Below are 21,348 nucleotides of genomic sequence, written 5' to 3'. Positions count from 1 at the left end.
ACTGGGAAGGAAACAAGCTACCGGGGACCGGTTTCTGGCATTTCAGCCTCTTCGGCCCGGCTTGCTTGAATCCTGATGGTGCAATGAGCAAGGGACTCACATCTGAGTATACCCTTCCACGCTTAGGGTGGACAAAAATATTTACAACAAGGGGTGGTGAGGGACAGAGTCTCTGAATTAAACAGAATACTCTCACCCAGTCAAGAGATCAGGGCTAGATCCAACACCGTTTTTTAGCTCACTGCACCATCCCAGTTTCAGAACCTGGCTGTATGCAAATTAGTCTGTTCCTGTCCCAGTGCATGATGGGAACAGGGCAAACCAAACTACAAAAGCCAATTCTTACACTGGGAAGGAAACAAGCTACCGGGGACCGGTTTCTGGCATTTCAGCCTCTTCGGCCCGGCTTGCTTGAATCCTGATGGTGCAATGAGCAAGGGACTCACATCTGAGTATACCCTTCCACGCTTAGGGTGGACAAAAATATTTACAACAAGGGGTGGTGAGGGACAGAGTCTCTGAATTAAACAGAATACTCTCACCCAGTCAAGAGATCAGGGCTAGATCCAACACCGTTTTTTAGCTCACTGCACCATCCCAGTTTCAGAACCTGGCTGTATGCAAATTAGTCTGTTCCTGTCCCAGTGCATGATGGGAACAGGGCAAACCAAACTACAAAAGCCAATTCTTACACTGGGAAGGAAACAAGCTACCGGGGACCGGTTTCTGGCATTTCAGCCTCTTCGGCCCGGCTTGCTTGAATCCTGATGGTGCAATGAGCAAGGGACTCACATCTGAGTATACCCTTCCACGCTTAGGGTGGACAAAAATATTTACAACAAGGGGTGGTGAGGGACAGAGTCTCTGAATTAAACAGAATACTCTCACCCAGTCAAGAGATCAGGGCTAGATCCAACACCGTTTTTTAGCTCACTGCACCATCCCAGTTTCAGAACCTGGCTGTATGCAAATTAGTCTGTTCCTGTCCCAGTGCATGATGGGAACAGGGGACATGAGTCCCTTTCTCACTGCTCCATCAGGATTCAAGCAAGCCGGGCCGAAGAGGCTGAAATGCCAGAAACCGGTCCCCGGTAGCTTGTCTCCTTTCTGGTAAAGAATTGGCTTGGTAGTTTAGTCTGCCCTGTTCCCATGATGCACTGGGCCAGGGACAGACTGATTTGCATATAGCCATGTTCTGAGCTGGGATGGGGCAGTGAGATAAATAACGGTGATGGATCAAGCCCTGATCTTTGGACTGGGTAAGAGTGGTCTGCTCAATTCAGACACTCTGTTCATCACCACCCCCTTTTGTAAATCGATTTTGGCCACTATAGGTGTGGCAGGGTATACTCAGACATGAGTCCCTTTCTCACTGCTCCATCAGGATTCAAGCAAGCCGGGCCGAAGAGGCTGAAATGCCAGAAACCGGTCCCCGGTAGCTTGTCTCCTTTCTGGTAAAGAATTGGCTTGGTAGTTTAGTCTGCCCTGTTCCCATGATGCACTGGGCCAGGGACAGACTGATTTGCATATAGCCATGTTCTGAGCTGGGATGGGGCAGTGAGATAAATAACGGTGATGGATCAAGCCCTGATCTTTGGACTGGGTAAGAGTGGTCTGCTCAATTCAGACACTCTGTTCATCACCACCCCCTTTTGTAAATCGATTTTGGCCACTATAGGTGTGGCAGGGTATACTCAGACATGAGTCCCTTTCTCACTGCTCCATCAGGATTCAAGCAAGCCGGGCCGAAGAGGCTGAAATGCCAGAAACCGGTCTCCGGTAGCTTGTCTCCTTTCTGGTAAAGAATTGGCTTGGTAGTTTAGTCTGCCCTGTTCCCATGATGCACTGGGCCAGGGACAGACTGATTTGCATATAGCCATGTTCTGAGCTGGGATGGGGCAGTGAGATAAATAACGGTGATGGATCAAGCCCTGATCTTTGGACTGGGTAAGAGTGGTCTGCTCAATTCAGACACTCTGTTCATCACCACCCCCTTTTGTAAATCGCTTTTAGGGTTATAGCAGTAACAGACAACTGTAAATATCGCAAGCGGCTATCGCTGGAATACATCGCAAAGTTAGCCCGTTATTTACAACGCGTTTCTCCAGGGCGATAACATTCGAGGGATAGCGGCGTTGTAGGAGGGGATATCTTCGGAAATCCACTTTTTCTCATGTTAATTTCCATAGGATACGTTAGACAATGCTACAGCACACACTGCTGAACCGAATTACACTAAATTCGGCAGTTACTCCAGAAAGCAACCTTTTTCTTAAATGGTTTAAATCTGTTCAGTAGTTGATGAGTTATTTAAAGGCCTTTCGGATATACAACTGGGGACATAGGATTTGTGACCCCACCCGAGATCTCGTTCTAAGATCTGATTGGCTGCAAACACTTCAAACCTGGAAGTGTTGGCTGCCATCTTGTGACTCAGTTGAACCAAGTCACAGGAAAAAAACATTAAAAAAAAAAAGGGGACCAAGGAAGAAATCCCCAAAGCCTCTTGGGATGTCCCACTGGGACCTAGTAAGGTGGAATTTTTGGCAGTAGTCGTGCTGGATCAGCAAATCCTGCCAATTAGTTTTTTTTTTAAATGAAGCACAAGCTGCCATGCTTTATTTCTAATCAGTTCCCGGATGGCCAGGTCCAGAGGGTTTTATAAAATAGGAGGGGGGTTCACGGACCCCCTCCTGGGGCTCATTATTTCCCAGAGGACCATCACTTCCCTGGGGCTTCTTTTTCACACAAAAAATGTGGGAGAGAACCATATGGCCACCCCCTACCCTGGAGGTCACCACCTCCCCTGGGCTTACTTATTTAATAATGGGAAGGTTTTTTAGACCACCCACCACTGGGGCCTGCTGCCTCCCCAGGGATTTAACATGATAGAATGTGGGGAGTGCGCACAGAGTCAATTTCTTGTCTAATTGGAGTAGAGGTGGATTGCCCAGTGGGCAAATATCCCAACAAATATCTACCGCTTAGAGGCCAGTGAAATGGGGGGTAGGGTGAGTCCATGCCAAGTTAAACACAGAACGATCAAAGTCGCACTAGCCTTTCGGGATATACAAATTTCACAACTTTTATGTGCACCTTTGAAAAGCCAGTGGGAAAGGGACATGGTCAGTCACCCATGTCGAGTTTGTATGGGGGTTTGATTAGTACATCTTTTGCAAAAGTAAACATCCAACATGTACCTAAGGCATTGCCGTCCTCCTATGCAGATGAATCTATAATGTGCCTGTAACCTGTAGGTCACAGATTGCAGCCCAAGAAAGATAGTTTCTTGCATTGATGCATTTGCTGCAAAGTTGTGTATGTGAACAATTACAAACTCAACAAGACAGCTTAGCAGGTTTCCCCAGTTATATTCATGGCCAGCATCATGGGGATTGGGTCCCCGGGCCCAAAATTGGTCCCCTCCCCAATATTTATACAACAGGGCCCCAGGTGTTGGGGTTCCCCGGGCAGAAAGTATGCAGCCCCCTCCCATGATATGTCACTGAAACAAGAAATGGAAACCCACTACATGATCATAAATAAAAAAAAACTGATGGTTTTTTTTCCATGACAAAAGAAAGCTTCTGTTCCATAACACAACAGAAAATATCTACGTAAAACGAGCATATAATGCTGAAAGTAGTTGCATAATTTTATATGTAGACTTGCAATGATTTTACTAATATAATAATGTATACTGTTACACTGCTTTCAGGTACAATGATACATAACATCTCTGCAAAGAAAGCAATTACTTATTGCCTGGTTATGATTTTGGCAGTCTCACTGTAGGACCTCATTACGTAGTTGGTCAGACCGACCACTGCAACCGCGATCTGATTTCGACCGCTAAGGCCGGTAAATCTCTTACCACCATATTGAAATGCAACTGCAACTGATGCTACCACAACGGTCTCTTCTATGGCGGTGCACATATCCCCAAATATGTTGCTGTAAGTGCATATACACTCACAGAAAACCTGCAATATGTACACACAAGCACAATGTTTGGATTTGCCTTGTGCTGCATGTCTCCATTGCTGGAGTGTGGTGATCGAGGCGCAGTCCGGTCAATGGGGATTCATATCACCTACAGATTTACCTGCATTTGGCACCCACAGGGGAGACTTGGAGAAAGGGATCCACACCAGAGACTGTCAGAGAGAAGCTGACTTAGCTTTGACACCCCTACCCGCCAGCTCCGCTCCGCCGACCTCACCCTTGCCACAGTCCCCTGCATCCGAAGAGTGACCTCCGGCGGTAGATCGTTCTCCCACCGGCCTGTGCAGATATGACCCTTTCTTGGATATTGTAAGCGTAGAGGGAAGCCATTGAGAGTATATGGGCTGGACATCAGTAATTATGGGTTCCCAGGATGTTTGGTGCGAAACATCCTATCTTAATAAATCCACACTGATGCACAGAAGGCACCTCAGAGGTGTCCTCTAAAACCTACCATACACTAGTGTGGTCTCTAACTACTCCCGGCCAGCCTGATACCACCAGACATGCTTCTGATATCATGGGATGAGAGACTGTGCTCTCAGAGGCCCAGAATAATGCCTCCACACCTCCTCTGGGCAGGAATGGCATTCCAATGCAAATAGCTTTGAAGGCAATTCTGCCTCTGAAAAGCAACCCAGCCATCTTCAGATAGTGCAGGATGCGAAGTCCCTATCCCGGTTCACTTTTGGTGTGGGACCGGTGTAAAAATTAGATTAGGAGGATTGTCCTCATTCATCTAGTACCACCCCTAAGGTGGGGAAGGTAACGTGGACCCTATTTTTCCCATTCCTCCATCTTGGAGAACATTAGCCAACCAGGATCGCCCCAAAGGTAGCTAGCCCATTGGCTACAACCTGTCACTTCCTTTGATGCCCCTAAGTTTCATTTTTAGGTGCTACCCCTAGACCCTAAATTTTAGATTTGTCAGACCTAAGAAGAAAATCGACAGAGAACAGCTGCTGAAACCAAAAACGAAGTGCCTGCTGTGAACTTTGGCCATGAAAATGTGCCTGCCGCTACAAAGACTCAACCATGTTATGTTATGTTATGTTATGTTATTTTATTTTATATAGCGCACAGATGCCGCAGCCAAGCGGCGTCCCAGCGCTTTAGGAGATGGTGGAACACAACATAGCAGAAATGACCAGATAGGAATGGGACTAAACTGTGGAAAATAGTAAGGTTTTTAATGCCTTCCTAAAAGGGAGCAGGTCAGGGATGGAACGGAGAGGGGCAGGCAAGGAGTTCCAGAGAGCTGCCGCCAACACTGAGAAAGAACGTCCACCCATTCTAGATTTTTTAAAGCGTGGCACGATGGCAAGATTTAACCCTGAGGATCGAAGGGCTCTGGAGGGGACATAGTAAAGGATTGTCTGCGAGAGGATAGGAGGGGAGGCTGACTTAAGAATTTTAAAAGTTAAGCAGAGAGCTTTAAACTTAATTCTTTGCCCTACAGGTAACCAGTGGAGATCTTGGATAGTTCGACGAGCAGAGACGAACTTCGGAAGGCCGACCAACATCCTGGCCGCCGCATTTTGAACCCTCTGAAGGCGAACTAGTTCTGCCTGATTCACGCCCAAAAACCGAGAGCTGGCATAGTCCAATCTGGTAAGAACCAGAGCTTGGACTATGATCTGTCTGGTGTCCGCATCAAAAAACTTGAAGATAGGTCGAAGGCATTGCAGGGCACCAAAACAAGTACCAGCTACACATTTAGTGTGGGAGGTGAAAGAGAGTTTGTTGTCGAGCCACACCCCGAGATTTCTAACATCAGCTACGGGAGTGGGAACAGGGCCCAATTTGGATGGCCACCATTGATCTCCCCAAAGGCCACTTTCCCTACCAAAAATGATAACCTCGGTCTTAGAGGCATTGAGTTGAAGTTGATTATTCGCCATCCAGCCTGCCACAGCTTTAAGAGCTGACTGAAAGGTAGGGGCATCCATGTTGGAGTCACCATTAAGTGCCACCGCCAGCTGCGTGTCATCGGCGTATGACACCATGGTGAGACCATAACTGTGGGCTACCTCCGCCAGCGGCTGAAAATACAAATTAAATAAGGTAGGGCTGAGGGCCGATCCCTGCGGGACACCCTGAAGAATGGGGCGAGGAGTAGAGACATAGGGTGGTGTAGATACTTTGAAGGTTCGATCCGTGAGAAAGGATCGGAACCACTCAAGTGCTACCTCTCCAGCTCCTGCCTCCACAAGACGGTGCAAAAGGATCTGGTGGGAAACCGTGTCGAAGGCGGCACTGAGATCCAATAGGATCAGTGCCACCGTCTGACCCTGGTCCAGCATCTTCCTGATGTGCTCCACCACAACCAAGAGAGCAGTCTCGGTACTGTGGCCCGCACGGAACCCATTCTGGGAGTTGTCCAGTATATTAGCTTCCTGCAGATGAGATGATAGAATGTAATAAGCATGCGCTTCTGCTAATTTGGCTAGCCAGGGGAGAAGGGAGATAGGCCAATAGTGTTCTGATTTAGTAGGGTCAAGGGCAGGCTTTTTAAGAATAGGAATGATAGTAGCCTGCCTCCATGCAGTGGGAACACTGCCGGTGGTAAAGGACAGATCAATAAGACTGTGCATGGCAGGGTAGCAGCACTCGGCAAGTTCCCGAAATTGAGTGGGTCTCATAGGGTCATCCGGTGAACCGGATTTGACTTTTGTCGTCAAGGCTTTGAACTCCTCCAGAGTAGGACTGGGAATAATTAACAGTGGTTTAGAGACCATTGGTGCAATAATATTCTCCCTGATGGGGGACTGAGAGAATGACCTGTAGATGGCCTCCACCTTTTCAACAAAAAACGAGGCCAAATCCTCACAGTGTGCCAAAGAGGCTTCAAGAGTAGTAGTATCAGTCTTTTTACTTGTGAGGTCCTTGCATACCCTGAAGATAACCTTGGTAGAATTTGTACTATCTTTATCTCCTGAGAGTAGAAGACAGCCCTAGCTGAGCAGATGGCCCGGTGGTACACTCTGGTGCAGGCCCTATATGGTGAGTTGTCTCATGCTGCCACTGTGAGAAATCTAAGAACCCCTGAGGACGTCCAACCTTTCACAAATCACTCAAGAACTCCCTTGCAGTCACCCAAGAAGAAATACTTTTTTCTGGTAGGTTAATTATGTCTCCCCACTAAGTGTAAAGACACCAGGTCCTACTAAACTCAGGGATACCAGACTACCTGTGGTCAACACTGACTGAAAGAGTCTTCTTCACACTCCAAGTGCCCAAGAAATGAGGACCAGACAAGGAATATTGGAACTCCTGAGACCCACTTTGTAAGTGGTCCAGCTGTCCAGAAATTGTCCCTGCAAACTGCTTGCCTATGACCAAGATGATCATTTTGACACATAGAACCTGTATGATCAACCTGCTCTATATCCAGCCCACTCGGCCTGGGTACTGATGATCCAGCTGTCTCCCATGCTCCTGTGGCCCTTGCAACTGGAATCACCAATTAGGAGCCTTTTGGACTTGCCTACATGTCCCCCTGTGCAGCTTGTTTTTCGTTGTCCACCCTTCTTTGTAGTGCACCAGATACCAACACCCCCAGCACCCTACTTTCAGCCGAAACCGGGACTCACCTGACAATTCACTAGTAGAACATTGGACCTTGGCCTGCTGATACCCTAACTTTCAAACATGAACCCCTAGAAATGACTGCAGAATTGTATATGCTTTCTTGACTTTTCCACCAAAGGGAATCGTTTGCATAATTGCGCACAGTAGTGAACTATTTTAAGAAACTTTAATATTTAATAAGAAATTGAGTACCTACCTTTGAATGAAGTATTTGGTCTTTAAAATTATATACCAATTAATATTATTTTTGCAAAATGATCCCAGATTTATTCTTGAGGGTGTGTCTCATTAATGCCTCTGTGAGTACAACAAATGCTTCGCACTCCTCTCTGATAGGCCTAACTGCTCCCCCACACTGCCACAAATATAGCATTCGTATTATCTAATGTTGCCACAGTAAACCAGTAGGAGATTCCCTGGACTCTCTGGACAGTTTACTTCATTCTAATGCACTCTGTGGAGAGCCAGCTTTCTACGACAACCATCCCCCAAGTGTGATAGACATAAAAGTAAGAGAAGTGTTGCTGGATTTAAAAGAGGCAGGCACCTGCTCCCAGGAATGCACCAACAAAATCCCAAAGGATATATTCTCTAAAGTCCCTGAGCACATCCAAGGACAACTACCACCAATACCCACTTTAAATTGTTTAATTCAATGAACTGAAAAAGGTACCAGCGATACTCCTTCTGCACCTAGAAGATACCAAAATATAGAAATACCTGAACATTTAAAAATTACACATAATGTTATATGACAACCTGAACAAAGATGGCCGAATCCTAATATTTTCTACAACAGATCATTTAATTAAAAAAAAGCACTGTGAAACCTTGATGATTGATGGAACCTTCAAAATATGTCCCAGACAATTCACTCAGGTTACACAATCCATGGTGAGTATTACAACTATGGGGGAAGGGGTGAAATATTCAGTTTCCAGCTGAATTTGCTGAATTTTCGCAGTTTTTTACACTGAATGTTATCCAAAGATCACCAATTGCGACGTGGTGGAATTTTTTCTCGGGCGCAGCTGCGTAATGGTAAGTTTGCAAATAATCAAGAGTGTCTCCAATCAGAAGTTGTGGTCTCTATGATGACATTAAAGAGATTTTTTCAATGCAGGGGGCTGTTTGTTGTAAGAAGGCTTCCACTCGAGTAAAAAATCTACTCTAGTGGCAGCAAAATCAACTCAACTAGCTGCACCCTCCTGTGCACAGTGTGGTGTTGTTCACATTGATTTTTCAGGCTGGAATGACCTTGCTGTGCCAAATCCCAGCACAAATAGCAGGACATTCCTATTTCTTCCCATTTACAGAACTCTGCAAAATCCCGCAGAATTTGTTATATAACTTCACAGTGTTCTATCAAATTCTGCAAATTCCACCCACTCCTAATCAAAACACAAATATCCATTTTATATATGCCATACTATCAAATAGGCAAAGTAGCACTAACTACAAACTATTAAACCACATTAAATATAAAACAAATAACTACTACCCACAAAAAATAATCTTTGAACAAGCAATGAATCAACCCATTTTAAAAGTTTACAATCACACACAGACAGACAAGGCTACAATTTCAGTCAAAGCATATCGAGACACCTCCAACAATCGGACCTAAATGTGGAATATGCTACCAACAGTCAATTTGCCCTTGAAAAAAATGAGTAGCCTGTGCCCCTGTCACATAGATAGCTACCCACTACAATGCACTAATGAAAAGCCCATTATAGCAACAAACTGAACCCATACTGAATCCAACCTCAATATAACATAACATGGTAACATGTCTATGACAGCACCTTGACACAGGAAGTCAAAGCAAACACAGTGGAATGATGGCACAATGCCTTCCAATCCACATTAGGCAGAACCCATCCTACACTTTTTAAATGTATACCTAAACTTAGCATAGGATATAGGACATGCTCATACACAAAACCTGTAAAGTAAAACTGAAAACCCACCCTCAAAAAACATTACATTCCCAAATGTAAATATACATTACACTTAATCATCATAAACAGGTAACAAAACACAATATAACATGACATATCAATACATTACTAAGTCAGTGTACAAAAATATAAAAATACTAAATAGTTAAAAATGGTACATTAATACAACTAAATATACAAAGAAATACAAAAGAGGTATAACTAACCTCTAGGCCTCCCTCCTACATCTCTTCAACCATCACAAACCTAAAGAAAACCTTTGTAAAATACTTACCTGTTCAGACGAACATCAGCACCTTACCAGTACCTGCACTCTGGACGGTAGACCAAAAATTACATAAATAAACTACAAAATATAAGGTAGCAGTAAATAAAAATGGCTGCTAAAAAAATAAAAAAATATATTATCCCACCATGGAAATGAATAGGAAAATATTTTTCAAATGTCAAGTAACTATTAAAAAGTGCAAAATGTTATTGTGCATATAAAACATGTTTCAAAAATTGTAAATTATATATTAAATAATATGTTTATGTTTAACATTTTAAAATATACATTATGTTTTTCTTTGAATATACAACTAATTACTTTTCAAAATATCTTTCTAAACACCAACAATATTAATTAAATAACATAAACTACTCCTACTACATAGATAGGCATGTCATACTAAATATTTAAACTGCACAATCACACTCTATCATAAACTATTTTAAAGAAAGTGTTTAATACAGAAGGGTGACTTTTACTGTTCTCATGCCAATCTAAACCGTTTCAGGAAAAATGTTCAACCGTAACAGGGTGACATTTTCTATGGCAAATCCAAATGTTTTCAATTTCTAAGAAAGTGTTCAGCACGACAGGGGTGAAATTTACTATTGTAACTCCAATCTAAACTACGTTGAGGAAGGTGATGGACACTAAATGGGTGATATCTACTTTTCCCACTCCAATCCTTACCAATTTACTCTTGCACCTCTAATATAAACATTTTACAAGAAAGAATTAGACATTAAATGGGTGACATATACTATTAATACTCCAATCTCAACCAATTTGGGGAAGGTGTTGGGATGAAATGTACTATTCCCACTACAATATAGACAGATTTGGGAAAGGGGTGGGACTTCAATCTATTACAATTTGAAAAATGTCTTAGATACTAAAGGGGTGACAGTTACTATTGAAACTCAAATCTATACTAAATTTGGGAAGGTGTTGGACACTAAAGAGATGATATTTACTATTCACTCACCAATCCTTGCCAATTTGGGGAAGGTTTTGGACATTTAAGAGATGGCATTTACTATTCCTGCTCCAATGTACCCAATTTGGAGAAGATGATGGACACTAAGGGGGTGACACTTACCATTTCTATACCAATTTTGGATAAGGTGTTGGACACTAAAGCGGATACATTTTCTTTTCCCATTCCAATCAAAACTGATTTGTGGAAAGTGATGGACACTAAAGGGGTGACATTTACAATTCCCTCTCTAATCTTTACCAGTTTGCAGAAGATGTTACGTACTAGAGGGACAACATTTACTATTTCCACTACATTGTAAAACATTTTATGTACAGTGCTGCAAACTAAAAAATGTATATCCAAAATAAGTATTTCATACTCGCACATAGTTTTTGATACATAAAATACAAAATTACTTACAAAAACAGAATAGCCCAAACTAAAAACATATATATATGTATAATTACACAGTAACATACAGGAACATATAACATAAAATGTTTATCACAATACAAAATTATTATATTTTTAATAATATATACTAATATTCCTACATTTTGAGATTTAACATTGAAAAACATCAAGCTCCAAAAAAATCATAAAATAAAACAGAATAAAAATAATTTTCAAATTAAATATAATAATTTTAATTATATTACATTTTAAATGATATATCCCCAACATAACTTATTCCATGATTAAACATATGGTAAATTCAATATTATATTTTGTGAATAATTTTGTCATAAAGAAGCAAGTAACATAAATATAGATTAAACATACATTTATATATTATAATTCATACATGCGTATTATATTATATTCTAATTAGATAACCTTTCAAAAACCATTTAAAATAAATATACATTTAAATTTTAAATCATTTCATACACATGATTTACAATATAATAATTTAGAACATTAAAGAAATCATTAATAAATGTATTTTCATACAAAACAAATGGATTTAATATTATCAATTATATTTTTCGTAAATAAAAATCTACATAAACATTCAACATTATGATAAAATCATGTTAACATTGATCATTAGTAATATGTACTTTAAAAACTAAGAAAGTTATTAATATAACAAAACTAGCTTACCTGTCGTGCATTGCAGAAGAAAGGAAATTTAAGGAAAATTGTTATTATAACATTTAATTTACATTGTGTCATTTTTATTGAAACTTATTCATTTTAATATGGAAAACATTTTAAAGTGTTTTTTTAATTCTGTTTATTTATTTGAGTGCTTGTGGATACACGGTATTTTTAGTTTTTCCATCTGGTGCGTACACAAATAAATCAGAAGGTTTTCCGACGCTTGAGCTGGACTCATACAGTTGTCCATGTGAAAAGCACGGATTCTACAAATGTAGTCCACACACTTGCAGCGATTGTCCTTGTGCTTTGATGATGGTCATTGCAAAAGCGAGTCGCACCGGAAACTGTAAACGTTCAGCATTGGAAAGATTATGAGGGCCCGAAACTTTCACGGGAGTGTACTCAACAACTTCTTAAAGTTTCATGCCGATCGGATGAATGGTGTGTTAAGCATAAAGGACAAACAGACATACTTTTGTTTATATATATATAGATAAAAGTATAATCTTTACAAAATAATTACCATACCATTTATAAAATTATTTACATGGTATTTTTATGAAGAATGTAACAAACTTTTTAAGATTTCACAATTAATAAATTATCTTACTGAACATAAAAATAAGCCCTGTTGTTGGTGCCACTATCTGTTGCCCAGCTGCCCTTACTCTATTTTTAAAAACACAATGGGGTAACCCAGTGTCCCTCAGAGCCTGGGTGAGTCTCCTTCCTCCTTGCTCTCGGGCCCCCAATGGAGTAAGTATATAGTGGACTACCATGGCTCTTTTGGGGAGCGCCAATCGCTTTGTTGAGAAGAAAAAATCAAATGTAAACTTAAACTTACTTAAAGAATCCAATAGCAATGTAAGAATACTAAATCCATTAATGTGCGCAAAATTCCAACAAAGCAAAAGCAAGTATCAGAACACCATGATAAAGAAGAAAGAATCAGTAATACTTGCAAAAAAATATTATTATTGTTATTGAATTATCAGAATTCTTCATTAAAATGCATGTATATGCAGGGTTTTGGGCTGTCCAATATATAACATAGTAAAATGTGACAGGTGTTTCAGCGTGACATGAGAGCTCAGTTCTAGTGGCAAAGTGCATATGTACAAATGTGAGGCTATGTACAGGTATATAAAATATTTAAGAATGGTCAGAAGAATGATTCAGGAATTCTCTCTGGTTAGGGCCAAGTTGCTCAATAGTGGGACCAGAGATGTGTAGGGCTGAACCAAGGTTAAGTGTTGCGTTTTGAGCCTGACAACGCATAAGTATTGTGTCGCGGCAGGTCTTCATCAGGAAAAGGGGACAGCCTGCAATAGACGAGGCACAGTGTAAGGGGGTGTTCGAAAAATGATCCAACCATGTGGGATGGGCTAGTGCTGGACATTACTCACCCCAGATGTAAGACAGCGTCACACGCAGTATGGGGCAGCCAATGCAGATCTAACAAGCATTGGCATAGACAATAGGTCTTGCCTTTGGGACCTTGTAAGTGTTTAGCTATGCAACAGTTAATGTTGTTGCACCAAGGATATTGTGCTGGATAACCAAACCCTTTTAAGGTCCTAAAGGCGAGACCTATTGGCTATGCCAATGCTTGTTTCCTATCCTATGATGCTACCCAAAGTATTGACATTTACCCTCGATAAACAGCTTTTACATTTCAAGCATCACGTTTGTTTCCCATATTGCGCACCAAGATGCAAAACCTGAAATTAAGAGTTTATGTCGCTGGCATAAAGCGGAGACTCCAACAGTAATTATACTGAAGCTGATTTTACAAATGACATCATTATGTAAATGAGAAGAGCTCAAAAGCATAACTGCTTTGGCATGTTGCACCAGCCAACAGTGCCCTCTGCTGTCTAGAAAAGGGATAATGTAAAACCATGGGTTATCATAAAAGCTTAAACTGGTAGCGAGGTGCAATAAACCGAATCCGCTCAAATTCAGTTTCCACTCATGCCCTTGCTTTACACCTGTTCCACATGGGTGCACATATATTCAACTGCGGGTGTTATTCCAGCATCATTGTTCAAAAACTACGGATTTGGGAACATTTACTCTGAGACAATCCGATAGTACCGGTATTACTGTAGATTTTTCCAAACTAATACATTTAGAGTAAGGGTGGGGAGCAGGTGAGTAGAAGGGCAGGTCACAAAACTCCTTGCAACACTAATAGGCAAGTAAGTACATGAGGATTGTCCGAGCAACATTTAAAGGGCTTGTACGGTGGAAAGAACAACCGCCCTCATATTTTTAGATAAAAGAAGTTTTGTTCAAATGCACAAATCTGCTTATATTTTCCAGCGTTTCTTAATGCACAAGAAAACGTGTGACAACAGCTTCTTGTTAGTAATAATTATGATGTTGTATGAATGATAGCATTAACATAATAACAAAGAGTTTAATGGTGGGTTGTCATCTCACTTATCAACAAGCATTGGCTGCGTGTTAAAAGTAAAGCCACGCAGATTCGAAATGAAATTTAAAAAAAACGTGAGTGGTGACGCGAGTGGTGCCCATGCATAGCAATCAATGTCATCCTCACACCAGGTGTCACCACCACCAAGAACTCCCCAGGGCTTCCATAGCACAAGACGTGCGCGTGTGTGCCCTGGCTGTGCCCGGGCGAAGCCTGGGCCAAGGGCTGGTCATTCTGCACCCCTCCGCTGCTGGAAGAGGCCGGGCCGGGCCACATCTCTTGGGTCCATCAGCGGAGAAAACAGAAAAAAGCCAAGTAATGTGAGGGGATGGCATGTTAACTAAATAACTCTTATCCTTGTTGTTGAACTCTGCCCATTGAGGATTTGCGTATTACCCTGAGATGGGGAGAAAGAAACCTATGCCTGCTCCCAAATCTACAGAACCCCTTGGGGGCGATCAAGAAAGAAATTGAACTGGCCGAACCAGGCTCTCGTTAGGTCCACTACCACCATTTGCAGACATGAATAAGCACTCTGTTTGGCCTGTCCCTTTAACATCCATAGAGGACCCTGATCTAGTAACACATGCAACGCCCCCCATCCCGAAGGAAGAACCCCCAACCCCAATTTCACCCACCTTCATTATCCTGAGCTAGGCCCTCCCAGGTAGAGAGGCAAAAACGACAGATGCTGCAATATCTATAAAAGGAAGCGCATTGATCTGTTTGGGAATGATCATCGAGTTTTGGTACATTTGACAAAAGTCAAGAGGACGAAGCAAAACCCCCCTGGAACTGTGGGAACACCCCAGGAGGGAGGAGGACCTGCAAAGAATGTGTCTGATGTGTATCTGGTGTCAGCCTGATTGGGGAAAGTAGTATCAGACTGCCTGGAGCCTATTTTGTCCCGGCTGGCTCGCATAGAGGAGCAGCTTGGTCAATTGTTGCTATTTTCAGGGAGTTCGGTGGAGCAAAGTGGGCATATGGAAAGTTGTGCTTTGGTTAAAGACCCGGTAGAGAGGGGTGAAAATGTTACCGCTAGTGATCCCAAGAGTGTGAGCGTTATAACAGATGGACCTATAGTTACAAGTTTAGCGGCCAATCCATCAGATCCTCACCTGGATAGGGATAGCCGATCTGATCCTCAAATGGCGCCGCTGACTCAGGCACATGGCCATAAGAGGAGTCTTAACGGTGCGCAAAGGGTATCTAATCCCTTGACCATAGATAGGCATAGCGGGGAGAGTCAAGCGAACAAGAAAAGGCCCGTTATGGGTTCCGTGTCTTGCATGCCAAGTAGGCAGGATGATAATGTCCTAATAACCTTCCGCCCGAGTGTACACCCTATACGATGGTTCTGACAGGGGTCCCACGTCCTCCACCAGGACACCATGAAAGTTGTCAAAGCCTTATTAATAAATCTGCTCACTAGTGTACCAGTAAAATACAGTCCCAGGTTAACTGGCACAATCACATTATCATGGCAAGGCGGGTGAGCTGGCTGGGGAACACACAAAAAGATCCAGAAGGTAATTGTGTAGTCCAGAAGTTTAATGATAGGATGTGGGTGGACTTTGCTTTACATCATCTTAGAGACTCTCCCAAGGAGCAGATACCGGCCTGACCATTATGTTTCTTTTATCCCTACCACCAATGGGACATTATGAGCCTACAATCTTGCCCACGATTCCAGAATAGAAACCCCCTCCCTCAGCCCTCCATATGGCTTCATCCCAACCGTTAAGAGGTACAGTCAGGCTTATCAGAGATGTATTGACTTCCCTTGGACCCCAGTGGCTCAGGTAAGATGCTAATGACAGGAGGGTTAACCAGGGGAGTCCATTGTGTAGAGGATAGAACAGTAGGAAATGGGACGGTGACAAATTACTCTGATCACTATATGCATGAACCACCTGAAGGTTTTATTAAAAATAAGTTAGAGACTGGGGTTGATTCACCGAGCCCTTCTACTTCATCTAAATCAGGAACAGGGTGGTCCGACTGGAACATTGCAGGTTTCCGCTCGAAACTTGAGGACAAAGTGTGGTTAAAGTATGTAAATGATTTCTGCATTATTTGTACCCAGGAAACATAGTACAGGGAGAATATTGAACTAGATGGCTACTGTACTCTTAATGCCCATGCAACCGCTTTACCAGCAGGGAGAGCAAAAGGAGGGCTGGCGAAACTGATCTCTGGCAATTACAGGTTTATCAAAGCAGAGACCACTAAAGATTCACCTTGGTATCAATTGATTCTGATCTTCAACTTGTTTCATGCCAAGACCCTTTTGATTAATTGATATTACAATATTTTAGATCAAAATAGCTGTGATATCATTGTAACCTGTACGGAGGAAATTTACAAGATCGCAGGGAAGTGGCAGCTCTTGTGTATCTATTGGGTGGGGGATTCCAATGGCACCTTATGTCGGAATAGCTCAAACAGAGTGTGTGGGTGGATGGATACTGAGGGCCAGTCACTGACGTGCCCCACAGGGTGATGCATTAAATGATATCATTATTGAGAATGATCTGCTTTCTTTGACACCTCGGTCAGTAACACGGAAATTCAATACCCCACCTATATGGGCAGGGAAAGTGTCATTGACTTCATGCTAATATCTAGAAAATCCGTGTTTCCGGTTGACCGTTTTGAGGTGGAGCTTAATAGGACCAGCGACCATAACCCCCTTATTGCCTCGCTACACATAACTGCCCAGGAGGAGGAAGGGGATGGCGCCCCCTCCAGTGTAACTGAAACCAAGGGGTAGGACTAAAATGGAGCAAAATAAACCCCTCCCAGTTTGAGGAGAGTATTGCTAAAGCTAACTTAAGCTCCATCCTGAAATGCCTAGATCAAGATTCCCCTCCAGATGTGGTCTTACAGGGATATCATAAACTGGACAAATTTAACAGTTAAATGGGAAACTTAGGGGACTAAATGGTTCAACGCTGAGTGCATAAGGGTCTAAAAGGACCTTAAGAAGGCACTACATATAATCCCTTGAGAAAAAACCCTAATCAAAAATGCAAAGCAGGCATACAAGAGCATAGACACTCAGAAGAAACAAGAACTGAGAAGGTCGGCCGGGCAGATTTAGAGAGAGAAAGTGCATTCAAAGACTCTAGGAGTTTTTGGGAGGTAATAACTCGGCCATCATTTTCAAAGGATTCAAGGGGAATGGACGCATTGATACCATGAATAGTCTGGGAATCGCACTTTACAAATATATTTCACCCGAATGGTATTATTAACCAGGAAACATGTCAAGAAGTCCCATTAGAACCAATCACTGCCTCATTTGAGCTCTTCCCTGTCAGTGAGCGAGGTTGAGGACGCCCTCACAAAAGGGATACGCCTCAAAGCCCCAGGGCCTGATGGAGTACCCCTTGATTTATTTAAAAGCAACTCCCAACTTTGGGCACCCCTCCTGACGAATGTTTTAGAGCAACAATGACCGGCCCTATCCCACCATCATGGAAAGAGGCCATAGTGGTACCTGTGAACAAAAAGGGAAATAAGGAAGACCCGGCCTGTTATAGGCATATTTCCCTGATTGACGCTACAGTTAAAGAGCTGGGGAGGGTCAAATTAGTGCACCTCGAGACCTTGGCAGACTCCTCTGGGCTAATGTCCGAAGCATAATATGGTTTTAGGAGAGTCATGAGGACAAATGAACAGTGCCTCAATTTGGCATTGATCATGGGCAAGTACATGAAGGCAAGGAAGGGGTCAATCCACCTTGCCTTCATGAACTTGTCCAGTGCTTTCGACACAGTCAATAGGGAAAAACTGTGGTCCATGATGGGGGAAACGGGTTGTGAGGAATCTGTCATCACCCTCCTGCATATGTTGTATGCATCCACTACGGTAGCCATATGATTTGGCCCTGGGGAGACGACTGGGCCCATTTGTTCTACAGAGGGAGTTCGTCAGGGGTGCATACTGGGCCCCTTCTTTTGCTTTTGTAGACAAATGGCCTAGAATCATTTCTAATAGATCAGGAATTAGACTTCCCCAGAATTGGATGCAAATCGGTTCCTTTGCTGTCGTATGCAGACTATACGGTTTTAGTGGCCTTGACGGCAAATAGTTTACAGAAGTCCCTAAAAGTTTTTACCGATTTTATGTTAGCTTAGACCGAAAAGTTAACTTTACTGAATCTTACATCATGGTATGTGGCCAAAGGCAAACTAAATCCAGAAAATGTCAAAGGGCAGGACCCTTGACAAGGTCTCCAATTTCACTTACTTTGGGAATGTTTTAAATGATAAACTGAATTGGGACCATCTTATTACATCTAGGGTTAAGAATACTAGCCACGCAGTGGAAGGTCTTTTCCGCTTCGCATATAAGTTGAACCACAAGCCGGTAGCGTAATTGATCACTCTACATAAATCAAAAAATCAAAATCCTTGGCTGTTGCTATCTATGGGGCAGGAGTATGGGGATACCACAAAAGCTCACCGCTAGAAACGCTAGAAAATACGTTCATAAAAGATTGTTGATGATCCCAAAGGGGCCTCCTCTGAGGTAGGGATGGAGTTTATTGTGGACCAAATCAACATCGCCCCACGGATCCTTTGGGCTAAAGTCTGGTAATCGGAAAACTTAAAGCTCACAAGGGAAACTATAAAGGACTGTCTGACCCTGGATAATGTCGCGGCTATTCCATGGCTCCGTTCTGTTAAAGGAAGATTCAATGGAATATTATGATAATCCTGCCAGTGTCCACGCAGACATAAAAACTGATCAAAAAAGATGCATATTTTGCTGAGTTAGAAAAGCGCCGGCGGCAATTAGGGCACCTCCTCATGTAGATCGGTCCCTTTCATATCAACAATGTTATTTGTCTTTTACCACAAATGTGCAGTTCCGATTCCTTCTGACTAGGTTCCGTGTTTGCACACTGCATTTTCGAGTGGCCTTTCCCTAACAGGCTGGAAGGTGCAATACCCTTACCCCTTGTTCCTGTGATAATTTAGCACAACAAAGCACCTTTCACGTAATTGTATTCTGCACACTTTACAAGGAGCCAAGGGAACAGTTTCTTATCTCAATCTTAAGAGAAACCCACCCCCATAACCATCAGGAGGGTTTTAATCTCTTTTGCTCCCTGACCACTGAAGTTATCTGTACCGGAGTATTACATTATCAGAATTGCATTTTTAATAAGTAAACGGTATGAAATGTAAATGAGATTGTTTCTTCCGTTTTAGAACCTCAAATTTTAACTTCTTTTTATAATAGTGGAGTACCTGAGTCATGAGCCTTTTTATTGGACAAAGTCAACATGTACATTTTATCCATTTTGTTTGTATGTTAAACTTTTATGGTCCATTTTAACTGAAAAAAGTTAATTTGACTTTACTTGACATAAAAATATGGAATATATAAAATCAAACATACTACAATAAAATACATGCAAAATAAAACTTGCAAATGATTTAATTTACAATGATATGTTCTAATGCATTATTTTACCAACAATATTAAAAACAACACTTTAATACAATAATATTACCTTCGATATTCCTGTTGACTTCATTTTGGCATCCCGATATTTTTGACGCAATATTTCCTGATCCCAATATTTTGTATTTAATGTTGCGCCGCAATCCAGCTGCTCTTATCACGCAGGCGGTGGTATCCGGGGTGAAGCGCATCTCTCTGGGTCCATGGTAAGCGGATGACGCTCCACAGCAGGGTCCAGAAGGGTGCGGCTGGGGTCAGATGAAGGGAGAAGGTGGATGGATAAGATGTATCTGCTGGTCATACAATAAAGACGTCTAAAATGATTCTACTTGGACTGCACATCATTCCCCAGGCTTTGCGGGATGAAAGAAGCCGGAATAAAGCACCGCAAAGAATGTTGAAAAGGACGGACATCCATCGACAACATTGTGACACATTTGTCATGACTCGTTTATGGAGAACATTAATGAGGCCCAAATGGCGTTCAGGAAACTTCGCCACTGTTGATTCTTACTTAACTCCCAGGGTTTTCAAACCTGCCGGTCCTTCCTGTTTAGACTTTTCAAAACACTATGGGGCAGATTTATGAGGCCCTTGCGCCACGTTTACGCCGCTGTTGCGTCACGCAAGGCGGCGTAAACGTGGCGCATCCCTACGAACGATTTACAACGTGACGCATCTAGGCAGATGCGTCACGTTGTAAAGCCCTGCGCCGCTTGTGGGCGTTCCGGCGCAGGGTGGGCGTTCCGGGGCAGGTGCGCCTCGCAAAAGTGGCTGAGTGAAATCTATGAGATTTCACTCAGTCACTTTTAAGTCAATGCTGCGTCAAAAGCCTGCGCCTGCTTGAAGCAGGCGTAGGTCTTGACGCAGCATTGTTAAAATGGGGCACCCCCGAGCCTTGCTGGAGCTGCGTCGCGCTTGCGACGCAACTCCAGCAATGCGACACATTTCCGGCACAGATGCGTCACGCATCTGTGCCGTTTTTGCACCATGGTGCGCCGCATTATAAATGCGGCGCACCATGGCTGGCGGAGCTGTGGCGCACTGTGGCGCATGTTAACTGGCGCATCCCTGGGGATGCGCCAGTTAACATAAATCTGCCCCTAGTTGTTTTGTGATAAAAAACAAATTGGCTTTTTTTGCTCCTCCAGATAATCTTGGTGAATCGTCTGCCCCGAGCTGGCTCTGTCTCCAATGGGCCACGTCCGATTCATTTTACCATCCTCCCACTGGACTCAGCCCAGGCTGGGTGAACTGACCTCGTGTTAAACTGAATGAGCAGCGATCACAGTCTGTGCTGTGCCCACTCCTGCGTGTCATCATGTTCGGTGGCACTCCCCCCTCTGTTCTATGTTCTAGACTTCTGTTATCCTTTAAGAGTCTGGACGATTCCTGAAGACACTCAAAGGATCACAGAGCGCTTCCTGCTTCTGCTTCTTCCATAAATGAACTTCTCTCCACTATATCCAGTGTAGCAGTTTTATTACAGTTTACTGATAGTAGGTCTGACCCG

This window comes from Lissotriton vulgaris, chromosome 4_1, assembly GCF_964263255.1.
Source record: "Lissotriton vulgaris chromosome 4_1, aLisVul1.2, whole genome shotgun sequence".
Classification (NCBI taxonomy): Eukaryota; Metazoa; Chordata; class Amphibia; order Caudata; family Salamandridae; genus Lissotriton; species Lissotriton vulgaris.
Note: the sequence above shows the minus strand (reverse complement) of the source record.